Raw genomic sequence first — 12,703 nt, forward strand, 5'->3', positions numbered from 1 at the left:
CTCCTTGCACGCACCACAAACTGAAGTGAGCTCCTTTTTAAACCCAGGTGCCCTGATTAGCCTGCCTTAATTGATTCTAGCAGTTTCTTGATTGGCTGCATGTGTTCTAATCAGCCTGTCTGCCTTAATTGCTTCCAGAAAGTTCCTGATTGTTCTGGAACCTTCCCTGTTACCTTACTCAGGGAAAAGGGACCTACTTAACCTGGGGCTAATATATCTACCTTCTATCACTCTCCTGTAGCCATCTGGCCCAACCCTGTCACACTAGGTATCCTGTGAAACTTATTTTAAATTACCTTTGTTCATAATTACATCCAGAAGAAGCAGAGGTGATAACAGGTAATACATACATTGTATTTAACTATTGTATTGCCTGATTGAGGAGGTTAATAATATTAGTATAGTATGGGTTTAGGCTCACCAATCTGTTTGATAAGAAGATAAAAAGGTTTTTGTTTCAAATCAGGCACGACAGAAATTACAAAGGACCCTCGGGGTGTCAAGGTTCCTTCCCAACTCTGAACTTTAGGGTAAAGATGTGGGGACCTGCATGAAACACCCCCTAAGCTTATTCTTACCAGCTTAGGTTAAAAACTTCCCCAAGGTACAAACTTTGCCTTGTCCTTGAACCGTATGCTGCCACCACCAAGACTTTAAACAAAGAACAGGGAAAGAGCCCACTTGGAGATGTCTTCCCCCCAAAATATCCCCCCAACCCCTACACCCCCTTTCCTGGGGAAGGCTTGATAAGAATCCTCACCAATTTGTACAGGTGAACACAGACCCAAACCCTTGGATCTTAAGAATAATGAAAAATCAATCAGGTTTTTAAAAGAAGAATTTTAATTAAAGAAAAGGTAAAAGAATCATCTCTGTAAAATCAGGAGGGTAAATACCTTACAGGGTAATCAGATTCAAAACACAGAGAATCACTCTAGGCAAAACCTTAAGTTACAAAAAGACACAAAAGCAAAAATATACATTCCATCCAGCACAGCTTATTTTACCAGCTATTAAACAAAAGGAAATCTAACACATTTCTAGCTAGATTACTTACTAACTTAACAGGAGTTGTGAGGCTGCATTCCTGATCTGTTCCTGGCAAAAGCATCACACAGACAGACCAAACCCTTTGTCCCCCCCGCCTCCAGATTTGAAAGAATCTTGTCCCCTCATTGGCCATTTTGGGTCAGGTGCCAGCGGGGTTACCTTAGCTTCTTAACCCTTTACAGGTGAAAGGATTTTGCCTCTGGCCAGGAGGGATTTTATAGCACTGTATACAGAAAGGTGGTTACCCTTCCCTTTATATTTATGACATGCCCCCCAAATCACAGATAGGGTGAAAAACTGGCTGTGATTTCTTCCTGAGCTCTAGGAGAAAACAGAGTTAATAAGACACATGCATCTCTAAATATACTACTAACTGTATAAAGACTAACAATATTTTCCACATCTTAAGGACGATTTGGACCAGAGGATTCTGGGAAACTTTTACAGGAGAGTGTATCAGCCACTTTGTTAGAAGCTCCTGAGATGTGTTGTATGTCTAAATCAAAATCTTGGAGAGTTAAACTCCTCTGAATAAGTTTTTGTTATTTCCCTTGGCGGTATGAAGCCACTGTAGCACAGCATGGTCGGTTTGCAGGTGGAAACGCTGTTCGCAAATGTATGAGCGTAGCTTTTCCAGAGCGTAGACAATGGCGTAACATTCCTTTTCACTGATTGGCCAGTGGCTTTCCCTCTCAGACAGCTTCTTGCTGAGAAACACGACAGGATGGAACTCGATTCAGTCCTTCCTGCATTAAGACTGCTCCCACACCACGCTTGGACACATCGGTGGTTACTAGGAACGGTTTGTCAAAGTCTGGGGCCCTTAGCACAGGGTCAGACATGAGTGTTGCTTTAAGCTGGTTAAAGGCCTTCTGACACTCTTCAGTCCACTGAACTGCATTTGGCTGTTTCTTTTTGGTTAGGTCTGTCAGTGGGGCGGCGATTTGGCTGTGTTGCGGTACAAATCGCCTGTAATATCCGGCCAAGCCTAAGAAGGATTTGACCTGTTTCTTTGACTTTGGGACAGACCACTTTTGGATAGCATCTACTTTGGCCTGTACGGGGTTGATAGTTCCTTGACCCACCTGGTGTCCAAGGTAAGTCACTTTGTTTAGGCCTATTTGACACTTCTCAGGCTTAACAGTTAGTCCTGCCTCCCTTATGCGCTTGAAGACTTTTTGTAGATGTTCCAGGTGTTCTGCCCAGGAATATGGCCACATTGTCAAGGTAGGCATCTGCATATATTCCCAATCCCGCTAGGAGACCATCTACAAGTTTTTGGAAGGTGGTGGGTGCATTCCGCAGCCCGAAAAGGAGTATGTTAAATTCATACAGCCCAACATGTGTGGTGAAGGCTGACCTTTCCTTGGCGGATTCATCTAGCTGTACCTGCCAATACCCCTTGGTTAAATCCAAGGTAGAGATGAACTGTGCCCATCCCATTTTGTTCAATAGTTCATCTGTGCGTGTCATTGGATAGTTGTCTGGGCGAGTTACAGCATTTTGCTTACGGTAGTCCACGCAAAAACGTATCTCCCCATCTGGATTGGGAACTAGAATGACTGGAGATGCCCATGCACTTCCAGAGGGGCGGATTACTCCCATCTATAGCATATCCTGGATCTTCCATTCTATAGCAGTTTTAGCTTGAGGAGACACCCGGTAAGGTTGGGCTCTAATTGGGTGAGCATTACCTGTGTCAATGGAGTGGTATGCCCGTTCAGTCAGTCCTGGGGTAGCTGAGAACGTCGTCACATAGCTAGTGCACAGCTCCTTGATCTGCTGTCGCTGCATACGCCCAAGGGTCATGGAGAGGTTCACCTCTTCCACGCCACCAGCACTTTTCCCTCATAGTAGACACCTTCAGGCCACTCAGTGTCATCTCCTCCCTGGGCTGTAAACTGACAAACCTTTAATTCTCTGGAATAAAAGGGCTTTAGAGAATTAATATGGTACACCTTAGGCTTTCGGATTGAGGTGGGGAATGCTATGAGATAATTAACAGCTCCCAGGAGCTCTTGGACTGTGAATGGCCCTTCCCACAACGCTTCCATTTTATGGGCCTGGAGCGCCTTTAAGACTATGACCTGGTCCCCTACTTTGAAGGAACGCTCTCTGGCATGTTTATCATACCAGGCTTTTTGCTCTTTTTGAGCATCCTTTAGGTTTTCTTTAGCAAGGGCTAAAGAGGTTTGGAGGGTGTTTTGTAGATTGGTTACAAAGTCCAGAATGTTAGTTCTTGGAGAAGGTGTAAACCCCTCCCATTGCTGCTTCACCAACTGTAATGGCCCCTTAATCTCGCGGCCATATACAAGTTCAAATGGTGAAAACCCTAAACTTGGATGGGGTACAGCTCTGTAGGCAAAGAGCAACTGCTGCAACACTGGGTCCCAATAATTGGAGTGCTCATTTACAAATTTACTTTTCATGGCCCCCAAAGTTCCATTAAACTTTTCCACCAGGCCATTTGTTTGATGATGGTAAGGGGTGGCAACCAAGTGATTCACCTCATGAGCTTTCCAAAGGCTTTCCATAGTTCCTGCCAGGAAATTAGTTCCTGCATCTGTAAGGATGTCGGCGGGCCAACCTACCCTGGCAAAAATGTCTGTTAGTGCCTGGCACACACTTTTAGCCCTAGTGTTGCTTAGAGCTACTGCTTCCGGCCATCGGGTGGCAAAATCCATGAAAGTCAGTATGTACTGCTTTTCTTTGGGTGTCTTTTTTGGAAAAGGACCCAGAATATTCACAGCTACTTGCTGAAATGGAACCTCAATGATGGGGAGTGGCTGGAGAGGGGCTTTGACCTGGTCTTGGGGTTTTCCTACTCTTTGGCACACCTCAGAAGACCAGACATAGGTAGAAACATCCTTGCCCATTCCCTCCCAGTGGAACGACTTTCCCAAATCGTCTTTGGTTCTGTTCACCCCGGCATGGCCACTAGGATGATTGTGGGCTAAGCTTAGTAGCTTTACCTGGTACTTAGTTGGAACTATCAACTGTCTCTGAGGATGCCAGTCTTCCTTGTACAAAGGTCCTCTTTCTACAACAAACCTGGATTGATTAGAAGGCTGAGAGGCGGTGGGTTGCTCCGTGCCACTGTCCAAGCTCTCTGGAGGCTTTCATCTGCTTCCTGTTTGGTCTGGAACTGTTCCCTTGATGCTGGAGACATCAGTTCCTCATTGGATTGTTGACCTAGGCTTGGTCCCTCTGGAAGTGATGCAGGTGATGGGGCTGTTTCCATGGAGTGTGAACTGCTCATCGCTTGTCCACTATGTTGGGGTTCAGGCTCCGGCTGAGCCTCTTGTGTAGGGTTATCTGCTGCTGCCAGTGCAGGTTTGGTGGGGCCCTCTGGTGTTGGGGTTGCAAGTACTGGATTCAGTGCTGGCAATGGTTCTGGTGCTGGTTGTTCCGCTGGTTTCAGTTTTGAGACTGGCTCTGTCTGGGTCTCTGTGACTGGATCCACTACTGCTGTTGCAGACTTGGCATGGGGTCCGGTTCCACCACCCCTGACCGGGTCCTGGTAGAAGTTTCTGGAACAGAGCTAGGTGTGACAGCTTGCTTAGCCTGGCTGCGGGTGACCATTCCCACCCTCTTGGCTAGCGTCACATGATAGGCCAAGTCTTCCCCCAACAGCATGGGGATGGGATAATCATTATAGACTGCTTTCAGAGTAGCAGCCATGTTAGTCTGTATTCGGAAAAAGAAAAGGAGTACTTGTGGCACCTTAGAGACTAACCAAGTTATTTGAGCATAAGCTTTCGTGAGCTATAGCTCACTTCATCGGATGCATAAAGTGGAAAATACAGTGAGGAGATTTATATACACACAGACCATGAAAAAATGGGTGTTTATCATATACATTGTAAGGAGAGTGATCACTTAAGATGAGCTATTACCAGCAGGAGAGTGGGGTGGGGGGAGAGAAAACCTTTTGAAGTGATAATCAAGGTGGGCTATTTCCAGCACATTTCCAGGAGTTAACAAGAACATCTGAGGAACAGTGGGGGTGGGGGGAGGAATAAACAAGGGGAAACAGTTTTACTTTGTATAATGACTCAACCACTCCCAGTCTCTATTCAAGCCTAAGTTAATTGTATCCAATTTGCAAATTAATTCCAATTCAGCAGTCTCTCATTGGAGTCTGTTTTCGAAGTTTTTTTGTTGAAGAATAGTCACTTTTAGATCAGAAATCGAGTGATCAGAGAGATTAAAGTGTTCTCCGACTAGTTTATGAATGTTATAATTCTTGACATCTGATTTGTGTCCATTTATTCTTTTACGTAGAGACTGTCCAGTTTGACCAATGTACATGGCAGAGGGGCATTGCTGGCACATGATGGCATATATCACATTGGTAGATGTGCAGGTAAACGAGCCTCTGATAGTGTGGCTGATGTGATTAGGCCCTGTGATGGTGTCCCCTGAATAGATATGTGGACACAGTTGACAATGGGCTTTGTTGCAAGGATAGGTTCCTGGGTTAGTAGTTCCGTTGTGTGGTGTGTGGTTGCTGGTGAGTATTTGCTTCAGGTTGGGGGGCTGTCTGTAAGCAAGGACTGGCCTGTCTCCCAAGATTTGTGAGAGTGATGGATCGTCCTTCAGGATAGGTTGTAGATCCTTGATAATGCGTTGGAGAGGTTTTAGTTGGGGGCTGAAGGTGACAGCTAGTGGCGTTCTGTTATTTTCTTTGTTGGGCCTGTCCTGTAGTAGGTGACTTCTGGGTACTCTTCTGGCTCTGTCAATCTCTTTCTTCACTTCAGCAGGTGGGTATTGTAGTTGTAAGAATGCTTGTCAATGAAATCTATGCTTCATTATAGACTGCAAAAGCCCACGTTCCTGACCAGCCCTTGTACTGGACCGGCAACTTGGCTGTAGGCAAGTCAAAAGAGTTTGACTTGAAGGGTTGAATCGTCACTTGGACCTCTGGGTCAATTAAATTGAGGTCCACTAAGGAAGCATGGATAGCCAACACTTGTGCTCCAGTGTCCCTCCACACTGTGACCTCCTTCCCGCCCACACTCAAAGTTTTCCTCCGCTCTGAGGGTATCTGGAAGGTATCTGGGCCTGAGGACCTTTTGTGTGATTCCAGTGCAATGAACTGTAATCTGTTGGGATTCTTGGGGCAGTTGGCCTCTACATGCCCCAGCTCATTACATTTAAAACATCATTCAGCTGACAGGTCACTGGGGTGAGGTGGGTTGCTGGAGAACGGTGTGGCAGGACGATAAGGTGTCTGGAGTGTTCCTTGAGGTGTAGTTGGGGCCTTAAGCTGCCCCTGGTAGTAGGGTGTGGTCTGAGGGTGTCCCTTCTGGTATCCGCTCCAACTGCGACCAGGGTTGTTTCTCTCTCCTCCTTCCACCTGTTTTGTTCCAGTTTGCCCCACCTCTCTGGCGGTCTGGGACTGCTTGTATTGATCAGCATAAGCAGCAAGACTTTTTGCTGAGTCCCTTTTCTTATCCCATAAACACTGATTTATATTCTCCTTGGACATATTCAGGAATTGCTCCTGAGTCATCAAATCACACATTCCTTCAAAGCTAGTTACACCCCTTCCTTTGACCCATTTATCTAACAGATCCTTCATCTGGTTTATATAAGCCACATTACTTAGTCCAGGTCCTCTGTTAAGGGCTCTAAATTTTACTCTGTAAGTTTCAGGTGTAACTTGAAATTGCTTTAAAACCAAATCCTTGAATTTATTATAGTCAGAAGCCTCATCAATAGGCATCTTATTGAATAGGTCCAGAGCTCTTCCAGTCAATTTTGCGACCAATGTGGTCACCTTGTGAGCTTCAGAAATTTGATGGAGTGTGCACAGTCTCTCAAAGGTGAGAAAATATTCAGCTATATCACTGGATTCTTCATACTGTGGACATAGTCGCTCCCATTTGTGGATTGTTGGGGAAGGATTGTTAGGGTTATTTGGTATATTCTGCTGAGCCTTTACCTTCTCCATCTCCAGTGCATGCTTCCTCTCTTTTTCCTTCTCCTCCATTTCTTTAGCCTTTGCCTTCATTTCTCTCCTGTGGGCAGCCTCCATTTCTTTTTCTTTTGTCTCCATCTCTCTGCTGTGGGCAGCCTCCCTTTCTTTTTCTTTGGCTGCTTGTGCATCCAAGGTAAGTCACATTGTTTAGGCCATCTCCATCTGTCTGAGTTCTACCCGTCTTTCATGTTTCTTTTGTTTTTCCTTAGCCCCAAATCTGGCTAATTCCAGCTTCTGTTGAGTATTGCTTTCTGTCATTCTAACCTCTCTGTTTTTAACCTAGCTATACCTGAGAGTTAGAAAGAAAAAAATACCTGGCTTATAAAATTTTGCTGTGCTGTAACCTGATACCTATTTTCTCTGATAGTTGTTCTCAGCCTACAGAAAAATCCTTTTGTTATGCCTGCTGCTCTGTCCCCCAGGCAGAGAGACAGAATCTACAGCTGCAATCACCTTTTACAAAACCTTTTAAAATCCTGCTGTGCTTCTGGTTCAAGCTTATTCTTACCAGCTTAGGTTAAAAACTTCCCAAAGGTACAAACTTTGCCTTGTCCTTGAACTGTATGCTGCCACCACCAAGACTTTAAACAAAGAACAGGGAAAGAGCCCACTTGGAGATGTCTTCCCCCCAAAAATATCCCCTCAACCCCTACATCCCCTTTCCTGGGGAAGGCTTGATAAGAATCCTCACCAATTTGTACAGGTGAACACAGACCCAAACCCTTGGATCTTAAGAATAATGAAAAATCAACCAGGTTTTTAAAAGAAGAATTTTAATTAAAGAAAAGGTAAAAGAATCATCTCTGTAAAATCAGGAGGGTAAATACCTTACAGGGTAATCAGATTCAAAACACAGAGAATCACTCTAGGCAAAACCTTAAGTTACAAACAGACACAAAATATACATTATAAAATATAAAATGTATAAAAATATACATTCCATCCAGCACAGCTTATTTTACCAGCCATTAAACAAAAGGAAATCTAACACATTTCTAGCTAGATTACTTACTAACTTAACAGGAGTTGTGAGGCTGCATTCCTGATCTGTTCCTAGCAAGAGCATCACACAGACAGACCAAACCCTTTGTTCCCCCCACCTCCAGATTTAAAAAAATCTTGTCCCATAAGTGGCCATTTTGAGTCAGGTGCCAGCGGAGTTACCTTAGCTTCTTAACCCTTTACAGGTGAAAGGATTTTGCCTCTGGCCAGGAGGGATTTTATAGCACTGTATACAGAAAGGTGGTTACCCTGCCCTTTATATTTATGACAGGGGGTATGACAGGAAGCGCACACTGAGGCAGATAATAGCCTTAAAGACTTTTTATTAAGATAAATGAAGTAGTAATTGCATGGTAAAATAAACAGAATTACAAAGTTACAATTGTATTACTGCTATTTAAAAGATGCATATGGTATTATGGTATTATATGCTACAAAGGTTTGATTATATACTTACATCCTTTCTTGATAACCTGGTAGTGAGAGACACAGGACCAGCCTCGCCTCTGGCAGTTTAGGTTCCTCAATTCTCGAATGAGAAGTGCAAAGCTTAGAAGAAGCTAGAGCTAAGAGCTATCGAAGCTAAATTAGAGTTTACTTAACTAACTTAAACTTAAAATTAAAACCTAATAAACAAAACTAAGAACAAAGCTTAGGGAAACGAAGCTTAGCCTAGTTCCTTTGGAACTTAGAAAGTTTAAGAAAAACAAGTACAGATTCCCCTAGCAAGGTGGGTCACTTCTTTTATAGGGCACAGGTGCCTGAACCCTCCTTCTATGCCCAAACTTCATTTCTCACCCACAAAAATGTTAGGGTACACTTACTCCATAGGCTAGTATGTTTGCACATACAGATGACATGTACATACATATTAATGACATTAGATCATACACACGTTATTTTTTGTTCTCCTGGTTATTTCGGTTCTTTCCTTGTGGTGTACCTCTTAAGTTTGACGGTACAGACTTGGAAACCCCCTATGCCATTCTACCATTATCTATCTATCTAGGTGAAAGGTCTCAGACATATGTGTGTGTGTTATCTTTGCTATTTGGTGGAAGGTCCGAGACATAGATATGCTAACTTTACCTTAGCTCAACATACATGATATGGCCTGTAGGTCCCTTGCATTGCAGCCAAATTTACTTTAATATAAATCTATAGACCTGTTACAATAAACCAAATACTTAAACTATAAGAAAAGATACATATATATGCAAGCAAGCAGGTTAATCCTATAGTCTACACACCCCCGCTTTGATGGGGTGATTTGCAACAATGAATCCCATCACATAGGTATGGATGTAGGTGGTTAAGTATTTGAGGGGACAGTTTTAATACCATTCTTTTTTGGTGGGGGTGGAGGAAGGGTATTATAAAGATGGTATTCTGGACCCTGGCACGTTTTTGGAGTGGGCACCATGTATACATATTTATTATTTTTAACATTTGGTACCTGTCAAGATATTTGCTTGGGCCTGTTGGATTTATACTGCAGGCATTCTAAAATAAGGAAATTAATCCCAATTGCAATTCCTTGGATAATAACCAATTTTTTTAATTCAAAAATTTTCCTGGGAGTTGTTGCAGGCTTATTACCCTCATTTATTAACTGGGTAATAGCTTGTTTGTCTTTTTTCATATCATTAGTAATTTGTATGAGGTGGGTCTCCTTATGAGCCAATAATGACTTTAACTGTAACCCTAAGTGGAGGAATGTAGACAAGAAAGGTGGGTGTACTTTGGATAGTTAAATTTATAGGTTGGGTTGGACTGGATAATGGTGATGTTTTTAAAAGTGGGAACAGGAGGAATAGCTTGATTCCCTATTAAAGTGGGTTGCTTTGGAGTAAAACAAAAATTTGGCTTTGTGACAGGACACTTCAAGCGACCATATTGGTACCTCTTTTGATTGGTAACCATGCAAAATTGGATATTTTCATCATAGGGCACCCTCTTCATTGGAGTCTTTTACTTGGTCAGCCTCACTAGGCATGACGATGATGAATTTTGTAATTTTTTTGCCTGCAGTCCACACAGAACAGTGTTTGTTTTAAACACGTTACACCTACAGATATACTGAGGCCCTTTTTTAGAGCAACAGGCTATCTGTGGTACTTTTCAGGTTTGAGTTGAAGTGTGATAGACCACCAAGGGAGGTGCATTAATGCGTTTCCTATAGATGTCACCTTTGAGGTGACCTGTAGAGTGGACAGCTACCGATTGCCTGTGCACATCCTTGTTTGGGTCAAATACTGGTAATGAGACTGTGAATTAGACATACAGGGGTCGTGCCATCCTATAATCTTTAGAAAGAGAACAACCATCTTGGTTGGGGTGAGGTGTCAGATCCCATCTCTCTCACAGCACCCACTGATAAATGCTGGCATGAATCCAAACATGTGGATTGTTCCTTTTCCAGCCTTTGAAAACATTTGGGACAGTACCAACTTAACAGTTGCTTATTTTTAATTAAGTTAGGAACCTTTCCCAATTTTAAGGATTGTAATGTATTTGTGATTGCATTTACAACATATTTTCCATATGCAGAGCATATAATTTTCTTTTCTAAATGTTGATTTCTGTGCTGATTATTGTTTAAGGCAATTAGCTGATTAATTTTATGTTGGGTCTTATTAAATAGTTGGGTTATGTCATGCATATTATAAACAGTAAATTGCTTTTTTGTGACAATTTTTTTATTTTCTGTAACATTGGATTGACCACTTGGTTGGCTTCCTCTTGTAACACATAATTAATATGTTTGTGAATTTTTTATGTATTTGCTTGGTTTTAAATCGACACTTCTGAACCAAATAGTCCTGTTAGGAATCCTAAACTTTTAAGAAGATTTAAGCTATGCTTTCTCCTAGAAGTATGTGGTTTATGGATTTTATTATCCATCCCCAACAGAACAATATCTTGCACTTGTTGTTGATAGGCTGCAATCCTATCCACAAATTGTACTGAGAAAAAGGAAGCCACTTTGGTATGCTGACAATAGCTAAATTCTCCTAGATACAAATTAGACAAATTTAACACTACAGGAATAAGCATAAATGGAACCTGATTATAGTCTCACCACAACTCCCATAATCGGAAAAGTAATTAAACAGGTGCTGGGTTTATCATTGGACAAGTTACATTATTTGATATTGGATTGTTATAATTGTAGTTAATAATTGGATCCTGAACCTTAAGTTTAAATGTTACATTTAGTACATATCTTTTGCTTCCTGATTTGGTTTGAAAATTAGCTATAATGACCACTTTATATTGTTCTTTATCCTTATATTTATGTTTATATAAGGTTAAACTCCCCCCCCCCCATCAGATTATTACAAATGGCTTTGTTTTTTTTAAAGTTTTATAAGGTATTCTGTGTTTCAGGGAAGATGAATTTTTTGGTGAGGAGGTATAGGTTTTATATCCTCCCTCCTTTGAGTTATTATCTAAAGGCCAAATTTTTTTTCCAGCCACTGGATGGCAACGAGATTACTCCAACCAATTGATATTTAAAGGTGACATTTTGCCCTTTAATTCCCTTAACCTGGTGGATAGGACTGTGGATAAGTTCTAGGTTGAGTATAATAGTTTGTTTCTTTTGTGTTGGTATGTTTTGAGCAATTGAGCATGCCCGTGTTGTTTGGTTTTATGGGGTTGTAACAGTTTAGTCCCAAATTTGTGATTTGGGCTTAGTCTTACCCTTAGAGTGACGATAATGGCGTAATAAATTAGAAATATTAATGTCCATTTTATGGTTGCAATTTGCTGGACTTCAGCTGTCGCGATTCTGTCGGATGCTGTTTATTTAAGTTTTGAGGAGGAAGTTGCTTCTGCACTGACTGATTGTTACAGCTTTAACTGATTAGCATGGTAGATTCTGTTTTTATTACGCTTGCCTCCTGTTATCCTAATTTTACACACTGCTGAACTGAGTTTATTGATGACTTGGAAGGGTCCAATCCATCGGTTACACAGCCCATGCTCTGGTGCTTTATATGATAACAGCATTACTTGGTCTTCAACCTTCCAAGTATTTTGTTGTTGTTGTTGTTGTCAAAGTAAGCCTTTGCTTTTTGTCTGGATTTCCCCAATTTAGGAGCTACTGGCAAGTGGACCTGATTTAAATGTTTCTGCAGATTTTGCAAGTAGGTATTTATTTTTATTTCCTCTAATTGAATGCCACTGGTGTGCCAAATTAAATGTTCTGGTAATTGCATCGTTCAGCCTGTCATTACTTTAAAGGGTGTTTTATCAGTAGATACAGCCGGTGTTGCTCTCAATGCCATTAAAATTAGAGGCATGAGAGTGTTCCAGTTACGCCCATTGGAATCAACCAGTTTTCTTAACATTACTGTTATAGTTTGATTGGTTCGTTCCACCATCTCAGAGGACTGTGGTTTGTATGGGATGTGTAGTCTCTGTGGGACTTCCATTAATTTAAGGCAGTCCCTAAAGAACTGTCCAGTGAAATGTGATTCCTGGTTCGATTACACCTTTGCAGGGATTCCCCATCTAGAGAAGACTTGCTCTTCTAGGATCTTGGCAGTGGCTTTTGCAGTATTGCAAAAGAGGAAGTGCCTCTACCCACTTTGAAAAAGGATTGACAGCCACTAACAGATATTGGTTACCTCTTTGAGTCCTTGGCAAAGGACCTACAAAGTC

General features: G+C 42.0%; 1 protein-coding gene across 3 annotated transcripts in view; it reads left to right on the forward strand.

Annotated features, from left to right (window-relative positions):
- Positions 1-12,703, forward strand: part of SLC2A8 (solute carrier family 2 member 8) — a 92,216-nt gene that overhangs the window by 20,892 nt on the left and 58,621 nt on the right. Inside the window, exon 4 of one of the 3 annotated variants that reach the window (XM_073314505.1) lies at positions 1,974-2,147. The exons of the other annotated variants lie outside the window; for them this stretch is intronic. The gene's annotated coding sequence lies outside the window, so the exon portion shown is untranslated. The remainder of the gene's footprint in view (positions 1-1,973; positions 2,148-12,703) is intronic. 3 annotated transcript variants of the gene reach the window in all.

Source organism: Lepidochelys kempii, chromosome 16 (assembly GCF_965140265.1).
Source record: "Lepidochelys kempii isolate rLepKem1 chromosome 16, rLepKem1.hap2, whole genome shotgun sequence".
Classification (NCBI taxonomy): domain Eukaryota; kingdom Metazoa; phylum Chordata; order Testudines; family Cheloniidae; genus Lepidochelys; species Lepidochelys kempii.